The following is a 12,622-nucleotide window of genomic DNA, read 5'->3' as shown; positions in this document are numbered from 1 at the left end:
CCGGACCAAAGGGGAAGCGAACCATCCAGACTGTTATAGGCGCACAGTTCAAAAGCCAGCATCTGTGATGGTATGTGGGTGCATTAGTGCCCAAGGCATGGGTAACTTACACATCTGTGAAGGCACCATTAATGCTGAAAGGTACATACAGGTTTTGGAACAACATATGCTGCCATCTAAGTGCCGTCTTTTTCATGGACACCCCTCCTTATTTCAGCAAGGCAATGCTAAGCCACATTCAGCACGTGTTACAACAGCGTGGCTTCGTAAAGAAAGATTGTGGGTACTTTCCTAGCCCGCCTGCAGTCCAGACCTGTCTCCCGTCAAAAATGTGTGGCGCATTATGAAGCGTAAAATACGACATCGGAGACCCCGGACTGATGAACGACTTAAGCTCTACATGAAACAAGAATGGGAAAGAATTCAACTTTCAAAGCTTCAACATTTAGTTTCCTCAGTTCCCAAACGTTTGTTGAGTGTTGTTAAAAGAAAAGGTGATGTAACACAGTGGTGAACATGCCCTTTCCCAACTACTTTGGCACGTGTTGCAGCCATGAAATTCTAAGTTGATTATTATTTGCAAAAAAAAAAAAAAAAGTTTATGAGTTTGAACATCAAATATCTTGTCTTTATAGTGCATTCAATTGGATATGGGTTGAAAAGGATTTGCAAATCATTGTATTCTGTTTATATTACATCTAACACAATTTCCAAACTCATATGGAAATGGGGTTTGTATATATATATATATATATATATATGTATATATATATATATATATATACATACATACGTTTTATATTTTATATTCTTAAACTAACTCATATTAGTATGCTGTTTGACTTCTTTGCTTAATCCATTTCCCAATTTAATTCCACATACCGAGATACTAAAGTTCTGAAGTGTTGTCGTGCATAAAAATGCTATAAGTTGAATTTTCCCCACAGGTTATATTTATCCTTTTTTGTTGAGAAGGGTTATTGCGCGTTCTTGGGGAGCAAGCTGTTTGCTTTGTGCATAACTTTAGCCGTTTGCAAATGCACCAAATCATTTAATTTCAACATTTTTGACTTAATAAATACTTTGAAAATTCTCTATAAATGACATGATGTATTATCTTAACTTTTTTGTAACACGCTTACATATTTGAAAAGGGACTACTGTGGTATAAAATGCATAATAAAAATCACTTTGGTTTGGAGCCCCCATGTCAGATTTGGAAGAACTGCACCTGCCAGAGTTACCTCAGATGACCCAATGCAAATATTAGAAACGGATTGGAGTGGGTTACATTGTTAGTTGTTTTTTACACCATTATAACAATATTAGCATACATACATAGTACTACTTATGTATATAGTGTTTACCGTCCTGGCATGATGCTACAGTGTATATGATATTTAATAAAACATCCACACGCCTGCTGCAGAAGGAGAACCACATTTAGTCCTGTCTCATATGATCAGTGACGCCTGTGCATCTGCCGTCTCTTTGTTTCCAGCGCCACAGTGAAAAGAAAAAAAAAAGGGAAAGGAAAAGTGTGTGGGGCTGGAAAAATAAGACGCGTGGGAGGAAGTGAGAGACAAGAGGCGGCGATGGGAGGCGTGCAGGAAGACGCAGCGGCGTGAGCGTTCCTTGCTGCTACAAATATGACTCTGATGGGCTTATGTAACCAGACTGGCCTGGCATTTGGCTCACAGCAGACGCCGGCTGCACTGATGGTTATATAACTGCATCAGCTGCGCCGCCGAGCAGGGGACGGCTGGTAGGGGTTAGCATGCATACTCGAGAGTGCTGCAGTCAGGGATGGTCGACTGTCAGCGTTGAAAAATGAAAAACACCCTTTGAGTATGGGAAGTTCTTTAGGTTAGCCATGCTGAGAGGATTCCCCTGACACCGACCAGCTACTGGTTAGTGTTAGCCATCGTAAGATGCCGTGCATTAATGCATGCACTACACCTTGGATACGTCAAAAATATCCTGACAAAAATTCCCCAAATTCAGCCTGGGAATGACACCACCGAGTTCACAAAACTTATGAGGCAATCATTTTTGCAGCAAATTCCTAACAAGACTAGAGTGCTCCTGTTGTAAAGAGGGAGTTGGACCGCAGTAAACACATTGGCAGATCCTTGCATTGACATTTTAACCTTGCTTAGCAAACATAGAACACTGGGATCCAAACTTGTGATGTGCATAACCGAGGCTTTCCTCAAAGCACCCATTTAAGTCCTCATATTTTTGTGAAGTGAAGTAAAGTGAATTATATGTATATCGCGCTTTTCTCCAGTGACTCAAAGCGCTTTTACATAGTGAAACCCAATATCTAAGTTACATTTAAACCAGTGAGGGTGGCACTGCGAGCAGGTGGGTAAAGTGTCTTTCCCAAGGACACAACGGCAGTGACTAGGATGGCAGAAGCGGGGATCAAACCTGGAACCCTCAAGTTGTTGGCACTGCCACTCTACCAACCGAGCTATACCGCCCCATTTTTGGAACTTACATTTTCTCTTCGTGAACGAATTTATGTAACTAAGGTGATGCTGTAACTTGCGTACTTCAGATGCAGTTAGTAGTCATTTGTTCAATTTCTTAAGTTCTACTCATGGTGTTCCACGAGGTTCCGTTTTAGATTCCCTCTTTTTCATAGTTTCGTCTATCAAACGGATGCCGCCTGAGTTCAGTTAAAACTTGGAAGACCAAAAATTTTGCAGCAAATCCATATAAAGACTAGAGTGTTCTGTTGTAAAGAGGAACTTGGACCAGTGTAAACACATTGGCAGATCCTTGCATTGAAATTTTAACTTGGCTAGCAAACATAAAACACTGGGATCTAAACGTGTGATTTACATAACCGAGGTGTTCCTCAAGGCACCCCTTTCAGTCCTCACATTTTTGGAACTTACATTTTCTTTTCGTGATTGGATTTATGTAACTAAGATGTTGCGGTAACTTGCGTACTTCAGATGCAGTCAGTAGTCATTTGTTCAACTTCTTTAGTTCTACTCATAGTGTTCCTCAAGGTTCCGTTATAGAGCCTCTTTTTTCCACCAATTCAGCTATCAAATTGATGGCCCCTGAGTTCAGTCAAAACTTGGAAGACAAATTTTTTTTCAGCAAATCCATATAAAGACGCGAGTGTTCTGTTGTAAAGAGGAACTTGGACCACTGTAAACACATTGGCAGATCCTTGGATCCTTTTTGGAACTTACATTTTCTTTTCGTGATCGGCTTTATGTAACTAAGGTGTAAACACATTGGCAGATCCTTGCATTGACTTTTTAACCTGGCTAGCAAACCAAAAAACTGGGATCTAAATATGAGGGGACGTTAGGGATATTATTCAGAATTACCTCTTACATACACTACTGAAACCCTCTTATACACACTACTGAAACACTCATACACACTAATGAAATGCTCTCACATAAAAAGCTGAAATGTTTTTCTCTCACACACACGACTGAAACACTCTTATACACACTACTGAAATGCACTCACATACACTACTGAAATGCTCTTACATACACTACTGAAATGCTCTCACATAACACTACTGAAATGCTCTTACATACACTACTGAAATGCTCTCACATACACTACTGAAATGTTCTCACATAACAACTAAAATGCTCTCACATAAACAACTGAAATGTTTTACTCTCATGCACACACACACACACACACACACACACACACACACCACTTGCGTGTGGGAGACAACAATTTTAGTAGTATGTGTGCAAGGATTTCAGTTATATGTGTGAGAGCCTCTTACCAGTGTATATGAGAGCATCTTACTAGTGTGTATGAGCGACATTGCATTCTGGTTCCAGTCACCAATGATGCCGCCCCTTTTCATTTTTTGTAGTCCCCCAGCCGCTCAAGCAAATCATATTGTCTAAAAATGCATTTTCCTGTATGACTTATGTTGTCTTCGCTGTTTTCATGTGATCTGATTGTTACATTCTTATTTCAGAGTCACAATGCAGCTGCATGACCATTTTAACAAGGACGGAATATACAACCTCTGGATTCATGGAACTTCTCTGCACACAAAGATATTGTTTGGAATATTCAATACATTTTGCATAAATAAAACTTTTTTTTTTTTTTGCTCAAAAAGGTTTCCTTATGACTTATTACTCATATACTTTTCAATTTTTCTTGTAGTCAGACAATAGACATAGTTCGTCTAAAATTATAGTTTAAGTTAATGTTTTAATATTTACACCTAGCTCCTAACATAAATACAATAATCATAAGACAAAAAATTGTGTAGCACAAACGTTTGGGACATGTTTAGGGAGATTTTGACATACATACAGTATAACTGAAATCCTTGCACACATACTACTAAAATTGTCTCTCACACCCAAGCGGTGTGTGTGTGTGCGTGAGAGTAAAACATTTTCAGTAGTGTATGTGAAAGCATTTCAGTAGTATATGTAAGAGCATTTTAATAGTGTATATATGAGCATTCAGTAGTGTATCTAAGAGCATTCAGTAGTGTATCTAAGAGCATTTTAGTAGTGTATGTGAGAGCATTTCAGTAGTGTATGTAAGAGCATTTCAGTAGTGTATGAAAGAGCATTTTAGTAGTGTATGTAAGAGCATTTCAGTAGTGTGTGTGAGAGAAAAACATTTCAGTTAGTTATGAGAGCATTTCAGTAGTGTATGTAAGAGGTAATTCTGAATAATGTCCCTAACAGCCCCTCATATCTAAACGTGTGATTTACATAACCAAGGTGTTCCTCAAGGCACACCTTAAATCCTCTTTTTTTGCATTACATTTTTTTCATAATAGGATTCATTAGGTTTTGTTGTAACATATTTACTTCAGATGGAGTCAATAGTTCAAAGTATTTAGTTGCACTAGTGGTGTTCCTCAAGGTTCTATGCTCGGTCCTCTCTTTTTCATTTTTTTCATAATCTGGAAAACAGTGGAAAAAGTTAAAGTGGTGGCTCCCTAATTCAGTTTGAAATGTGTGGGAAACTCACATTTTTTTGGCAGATTCTTAGATCTTTGGTTTGATTTTTTTTTAAGAAGTTCCTTAAAATCAGCAGAGTACTCCTGTAACTCTGATAAAAATAAATGGACCAAAATCAAAGTCTACCTTAGTGGACACTGGCTTTTCGGAATATACAAAATAAGAACAATAGTGAAGGGACAAGTCCAGCCTCCTTGTCCTTAGCTTTTCAATAATGTGGCCCCCAAAACCATTTAGTTGAATATTCCTAGCCTTAAGCCTGCAGGGTGTCTTCAAGGTCCCAAATAAGGGACCTTGCTAACATGTAGCATACAATTTGAATGCCATGGAGTCTACTTTTAATACTTTATATAGGGTCAAATGTGAAGCCAGGGATAACCCAACAATACCTCATCTCAAGTCAGAACCGCAGCCTTGCATGACATGTCCAAACTAATGCGGCATGACGAGTGAAGATTAAGGTCAGGGATAACGCTACAAGTGGTAAAACGCCAACCGTACAGTAGACGCAAGACCACCAAAACCCAGGATACCTAACCGAGAATGACTGCAGGGCTACACTAAGCAGTTCATAATCGGCCGCCTCTTGATCCCCTACCACAGTGACAAATTGCATCAGATGATAACAGAGGAAATGAAGGTGGGGTTTATGACAACTGAGGCAATAGCCAGAAGAAAATGACTTCAATCTTTCCTGGGAGAATAACTAAACCCACATTTGTAGATTTGGCGGTAACAGTGGAAATAAAAATCCAATTTACGACGCTGAGCTAATCTGTCCACGAATGCCGTTGGCTGTGTGCTGAGCTCACATTTTGAAACAGTGCAAAGAATCACATGAAACTCTTGAATCGATTACACAAAGAGAGAGAAGAAAAATGAAGTGCGGAGTTTTTTATGACAACAACAACACTCAGACAGAAGCTAAAATTGGATTTGAATGTGTTTGTATTTAAAACGGATGTCCCTGCTTTTGTTAACTTTATTTATGTTTGTGCATGAAGACTTGCACAATACTCTGACCCATGAAACCACGTGCCTTGCCAGTGTCAAACACTAAAAATACTACTAATGTGAATTGTGTCTGGGAGTCCACTGCAAGGACATTTACCAGTAGTACTGGGAACAAACATGCACGAGGATGCACATTTCCTTCGTGATTACTCTGATAGTTTTCAACATTTGGCACCATTTACTTTTGCATACCCTCACATTTGGTTTCTAAGGACTCTTTTACAGAAACACAACTTCCATATAGTTTACAGTCAGTGCTCAGATTTTAGTATAATTGTACCATCACCAGTATAGTCAAAACGGCTGACCTGTGCAGAATTTTGAATTTAATTTGGGAACTTCTCCCAAATTCCAATTCAGTGCAATTAATTAAAAAAAAAAAACGTTGCAAAAAGGAAGTGCAATCGCAATTGGAATGAAGGGAAAATAATTGAAAACCCATATACATTCCAATTGATCATTTTGGTGCATTTAAGAATTCTGCTTTACGATATACCGTATTTCCTTGAATTTTATTTAAAACCTCTTCTTACTCCTGCTCTTACCATAGACATGCGGTAAAAGTAAGCATGCGCTAATTATTTTAAAACCTCTTCTCACTCCGGCACTTACCAAAGGCATGCAGTAAAAATTTGAGTGTGATGTAAGCTTGGATCTTAAATCCTACTGAATAACTCTTAATCTTCTTCCCTTTATGCGATTTCAAATTACCGTTATTGAAATCAGCCTCCTCCATTTTGAAAATGATGACAGTTGAAGTGTCACTCGTGACGTCACGAGTTTGGCCAGGCGGTAATACCAAGCAGGGGTGTGGACTCGAGTCACATGACTTGGACTTGAGTCAGACTCGAGTCATGAATTTGATGACTTTAGACTTGAATTGAAAAAATGTAAAAAGACTTGCAACTCGACTTAGACTTCAACATCAATGACTTGTGACTTGACTTGAACTTGAGCCTTTTGACTTGAGATGACTGGCTACTTTCCCCAAAACCCAACGATTAAAAAGTTATTCAGGAGCGCTCCGTATCTTCCCTTGTGTATGCGTGTCTGTCAGCGTATGTGCGCTACCTGTCAGTACAACAGCCAATCAAATTACATCCACGTTATTTTCGTCACACAGCATTCAGCCAATCAAATTGCAGGAAAACCAACAAAGAAAATCTCTCAAACAACCCGCCAGTGAGGAAAAATTGTGCCAAAAATATTTTTGTTTGGGGATTAAAACTACGAGTTGGTCAACAAAAAACGAATTCCATTATGCAAAGCATGCGGTTCGAAGATTACAGACGGAGACGCAACAACTTCCTACTTCGTTTGACATTTCAAGATGCACAATGAAGGGTACGTTTTGAATGAAAGCTAACGTTTGTTGGCTGAGTAACGTAACTTTTATTTGTTGTGTAGTTAAATCAGTGAGGCTGTGAACTCACTGCTAATGTTAGAACCATAGACATCTTATAAGGGTAGCAGCTACTGCCTACTTGCGCAGACGAGACGCGGAGCCGCCATCTTGGAGTGGTGATCCGCTCCACTCAGTGCAATTCATTTGGCAGGAGCAATGAACTGTCAGCACATTTATATCATATTACCTCACTGAATACCACTCATTTTCACCCGCTTTTTTGTCATACGTGTAGCTATGATAAAGGACACATTTTTTGGCGTGTTCCTAGTTTGCTTAACAATAATATAATATTCTTATATACTATAAGTGACCAGACGTCCGAGATCAAAACTGGGAATAATAATCCCAGAGAAGGGGGAAAAACGGTCAGCTATTTTTAAATTGAAGAAACAATATGATTAGGTTATATATACATGTGTAAATCCTACATAAACAATGTATGAATACATTAGATATCTATATATTTTAGGGACCTATAGACTGTATCTCCGTTTTTGCAACAACAGAGAGTTTATTCTGTCTCGACACTTTGTATTGATATTTTCTATTACATTCTTCCCTTAAATAGTAATGTTTACAGTGATTGTTTTGTATGATTTTTTTATGTATGTTGCTTTGGACAAAAGTGTCTGCCAAATACTTAAACATATATAAACACCTGAAAGTCTTTATATGAACTAAAACCACCAATCTGTTTCACTGGATTCAGAATAAAACCAAAGTCTGTATTACCCAACAAAGTTAGTATTTGAATATTGTTACTTGAAGACTTATTCCTGGTTACAATTAGACTGTTAAGAGAGTATTGTCTTATATTTTGCCTAAAATGAGAATGCATCATAATCAGCTGGTGAATTTTGTTTTAGGTGGGGCTGAAGTTTGTTAACCAAATCCCTGTAGGGGCGAGGTCATCCTCCCCCAGAAGATTTCTTTGTGATTTTCACATACAAATATTGAAGATCAACTCTGTGGTGATATTATTTTCACAAAATACAACCAATAGTACGTTAATGTTAAATCTTACTTATGAAAAGTAATCCCCCGATTCCTATTTTCAACAGTCCGCTCATTTGAGCAGGAAAACGCTGAACACCAGCCCGACATCTTTGTTTTCTACCTGTCAGTTTAGGCTGCTCGTCGGCACCTTGTCACCTCTTCAAGATGGCGGCCAAAGTGCTCGTGTAATAGCAGCCAATGCTGTGTCTACTTATAAGATGTCTATGGTTATAACGTCATTGCAAACACGACAATCTGTTGCGTCCACTGCAGTTCACTTCTTTATTCCTACTTTTTGTCAGGTGATTTTTTTTTAAGCAGGGTTGCATGAAGTACCTACACATAATGTTACGTTGGTGAATGCATCACACACAGTAACGCAACGTTAGACGGCGGTCAGCAGCACCGCGTATTTTAGCCACTTACAAAAAGACAGACATAGTCTAATAAAGGTTGGTTAAAATGTATACTATATTAAGAATATGTGTACATATTGCATAGGGCCCTGACATCTAAAAAGTACGACTCTGTTCATTGTTATGTTCATGTATTTGTTATGTTTTTCATGTGTACGCACACCTAAACACACAGAATATGAGATGAGATCAATGAGATAAGGTAACAAGAGGATAGGAACTGCTGTGGAACTAGTTACAATGCAAAATGCCATGGAAATACAATGTTAACACATTTGTGCAAATAAGTACAGTTGTACTTGTTTTTTTAAATTTGTTTATTCTGTAAAGGAATGAGGTAAATGTTTGAAATGACGGGTGAATAGTGCTATTATGAAGTGCAATGTCAGCACTATTTTTTTCCTGCAGTTTCAAATGCACTTGTTTTAATAAATGCATACAGCGTTTTAAAAGCATACACAATCCGTGCAAATATATTAGTCTGGGGTTAAAAGGACTTGAAATGACTCGAAACTCAAAATGCAGGACTTGGGACTTGACTTGAGACTTTCCAGTCTTGACTTTGGACTTGACTCGGGACTTGCCTGTCTTGACTCGAGACTTGACACGAGACTTGACGGCAAAGACTTGAGACTTACTTGTGACTTGCAAAACAATGACTTGGTCCCACCTCTGATACCAAGCATGCGCTAATTATTTTGCGAAGCGAGTTTGACCCGGCAGTAATTCAAGGCAGGCGCATACTATATGCCCTGCGGCAATTCAAGGAAATACGGTATTCCAAGCATTACTGTTTTATGTATTTCATACACTGAAAAAAGTCAGTGTTCAAAAACGAGAAAAATAAAAAAATACATTAAAAAATGAGGGGTATCTTAATTTAAGTAAGCAAAATTATCTGCCAATAGAACGAGAAAATTTGGCTTGTCAAGACTTTCCAAAACAAGTAAAATTAGCTAACTTTAATGAACCCAAAAAATATCTTAAAATAAGTATATTCTCACCAATAACAACTGTACTTTTCTTGGTAGAAAAAAAAGAGACCTTTTTGCTCAATATGTTAAAAAAAAATCTTAAATTAAGTAAATGCTAGTGCCATTATCTTGACATAATGATATGAGCTCGGCATCATGATTTTTTTTTCATACTTGAAGAAATTATTACTTTAAAAAGTAGTTTTATAGTTGTGACTGTTAATGGCACAGCTTTGCATCAGTTGATATTCTCATTTCAAGCATATTTTACTCAATATGTCATAAAATCTCAGCAGATACAGCAGAGGATTGGGAGAATGTCCTGTGGTCAGATGAAACCAAAATATAACTTTTTGATATAAACTCAACTCGTCGTGTTTGGAGGAAGAAGAATACTGAGTTGCATCCCAAGAACACCATAACTACTGTGAAGCATGGGGGTGGAAACATCATGCTTTGGGGCTGTTTTTCTGCTAAGGGGACAGGAAGATTGATCCGTGTTAAGGAAAGAATGAAAGGGGCCATGTATCGTGAGATTTTGAGCCAAAACCTCCTTCCATCAGTGAGAGCTTTGAATGGTTGACCAAATACTTAATTTTCCACCATAATTTACAAATAAATGATTTAAAATTCCTACAATGTCAATTCCTGGATTTTTTTTGCATTCTGTCTCTCACAGTTGAGGTGTACCTATGATGAAAATTACAGACCTCTGTCATCATTTTAAGTGGAAGAACTTGCAAAATCGATGGCTGACTAAATACTTTTTTGCCCCACTGTATGTACTAGCATCATCTCTTTATTTCCAGCTATACAGAAACACCTAACAACAGAGCTCCACTATCTGCTATCCCTACCATTGTACACAGTACGGATTTCACATTCGGAACCTGCGTGTAGTAGGCTGGCCGGCGTTGAGGGTTTGTGGAAGTCAGTAGTACAGAGCGTACAGTAGTGTGTCATGTGCCAAGTGGAGTGGGCCACTAGTATGGCAGCCAGAAGCAACAGGAACCTCCCCTCCCGGCCATGCAAAACGGAAATAACATAGCAGAGGCTGTAAGAAGTGCCTCTGTAACAAAGCAAAAAACGCCTTAAGTCATTTTATTGTTTATTCATACCGTAGGTACAAAAACGGGTTAACATGGTCACAAATGTATTAATTCATTTATAAATAAATACGTACTTAAAGGGCTTTACAATGTGAGGGCTTCTTGTAAAGATGCTATTGCTAATAAAATCAGGTTATGTCATCATGATAATGAAAAGTCATCACCACATGATTTTCTTGGGAGTATTACCATGTCACCAGCAAAACATCAGCCCTGAACTTTGTACCACATGATCTCACTGTGCTAAGAACATAGTGACGCCACCTTGACGCCATAGATAAGATGTTGAGTACAGTCAGCAGCACCCATTGGTGAATCACTGGTAGCGCTGGATGTAAACAAAGAACCATCTTGTGTTGTAACTCATGATCTGTCTTACCAGCAACCTGAGCGGTAACTGTCAAGAACATTTGTCTTTACGCCTTGGATTCCTCATTCAGCAGAATTGTACATTATGAGAATATTTTTCAAATAGTTTTGCCTTAACTCATCAAGCAGCCATTATTTCCCGATTTAATTTAGGCATCCAACAGGGTTGCGTTCTTGGAACCACACGGTTCCATTAACACCTGTATGTATTGAGTGTTGGGTCCTAATGTGCGCTCTGGTACAGACATAAAAAAACAAGCATTTAACTACTTTCTTTGAGGGACCTTGCACTTAATTGCTACAAATTGTTCATTGTAATGCTCACAAAATAAACAAAAATGTATTTTTTTAAACTCTGAATCTGATAAAAAAAGACATATTGAACCACTTTAAAATGTGACATTGCCCATCTCACGCAACATTTCCTAAAGCCGAAGACTATTTCAGTAACACGACTGAGTGTGTAGAATATTCAACAGTTTTTAAATGGACAAATGTGTTAGGGTAATGATTCTCAAACTGTGGTACCTGTACCATTAGCGACACACAGGCTCAATCTAGTGGTATACCAACATATTTTTTGTTTTTTCCTATATTCAAACAGTGTTACAGTTCAAACTGAGTGTAATGTCACAGTGGTCAAAAATATTTAATATAATTGTTAAAACCATTGCCTTATTTTTAGTAGATACTTAAGCCTACAACGCTACCGTAGTTTAATGTTGGCCATTATGGTGGTACTTGGAAAGCCAAGTGAGGTGGTTCTTGGTTAAAAAAAAAAAAAAAGGGGGGGGGGGGGACGACTGTGTTAGGGTAACAGCACTGAGTGATAACCCAAAAGACGACTAAGCTGTAAATTCAAAAAAAAATTTGGAGTATTGTTGAGATAAAAAGTAACAAATATGGGAAAACAAAGTTTCTATTTTTTTTTTAAATGTTAACAGTAATTCAGTTATTTTAAATGATTATTTTCAACTATTTTTATTTAATATGCGAGCAATCAATGTGAGGGACACATAAAAATATTTGACATATTATTTACCGTATACGTTTTATTTCCTGAGGACACAAATGGCAACCATTCAGGGGAATGGCCCACAAATTGTTTCAAAATCCTGTCTCTGAGTGGAAATCGTACGCAGGTTTATTTACATTGTCAGTGACACCCCCTCTTCTAATGACCGAGTATCGCACAAGCAGAAGAATAATTGGACTCATTGGTACTTCTTACCCTTTGACTTAAAGGTGCCCACAGAGCACCTAAATGGGACAGATTGACGGCTACTGGCTGTGTGGTCAAAACGAGGAACTTGCTGCATTTAAGCATATGCCCCCCGAACCCACC

The sequence above is a fragment of the Nerophis ophidion genome, linkage group LG11, assembly GCF_033978795.1.
Source record: "Nerophis ophidion isolate RoL-2023_Sa linkage group LG11, RoL_Noph_v1.0, whole genome shotgun sequence".
In the NCBI taxonomy this organism is placed as follows: domain Eukaryota; kingdom Metazoa; phylum Chordata; class Actinopteri; order Syngnathiformes; family Syngnathidae; genus Nerophis; species Nerophis ophidion.
Note: the sequence above shows the minus strand (reverse complement) of the source record.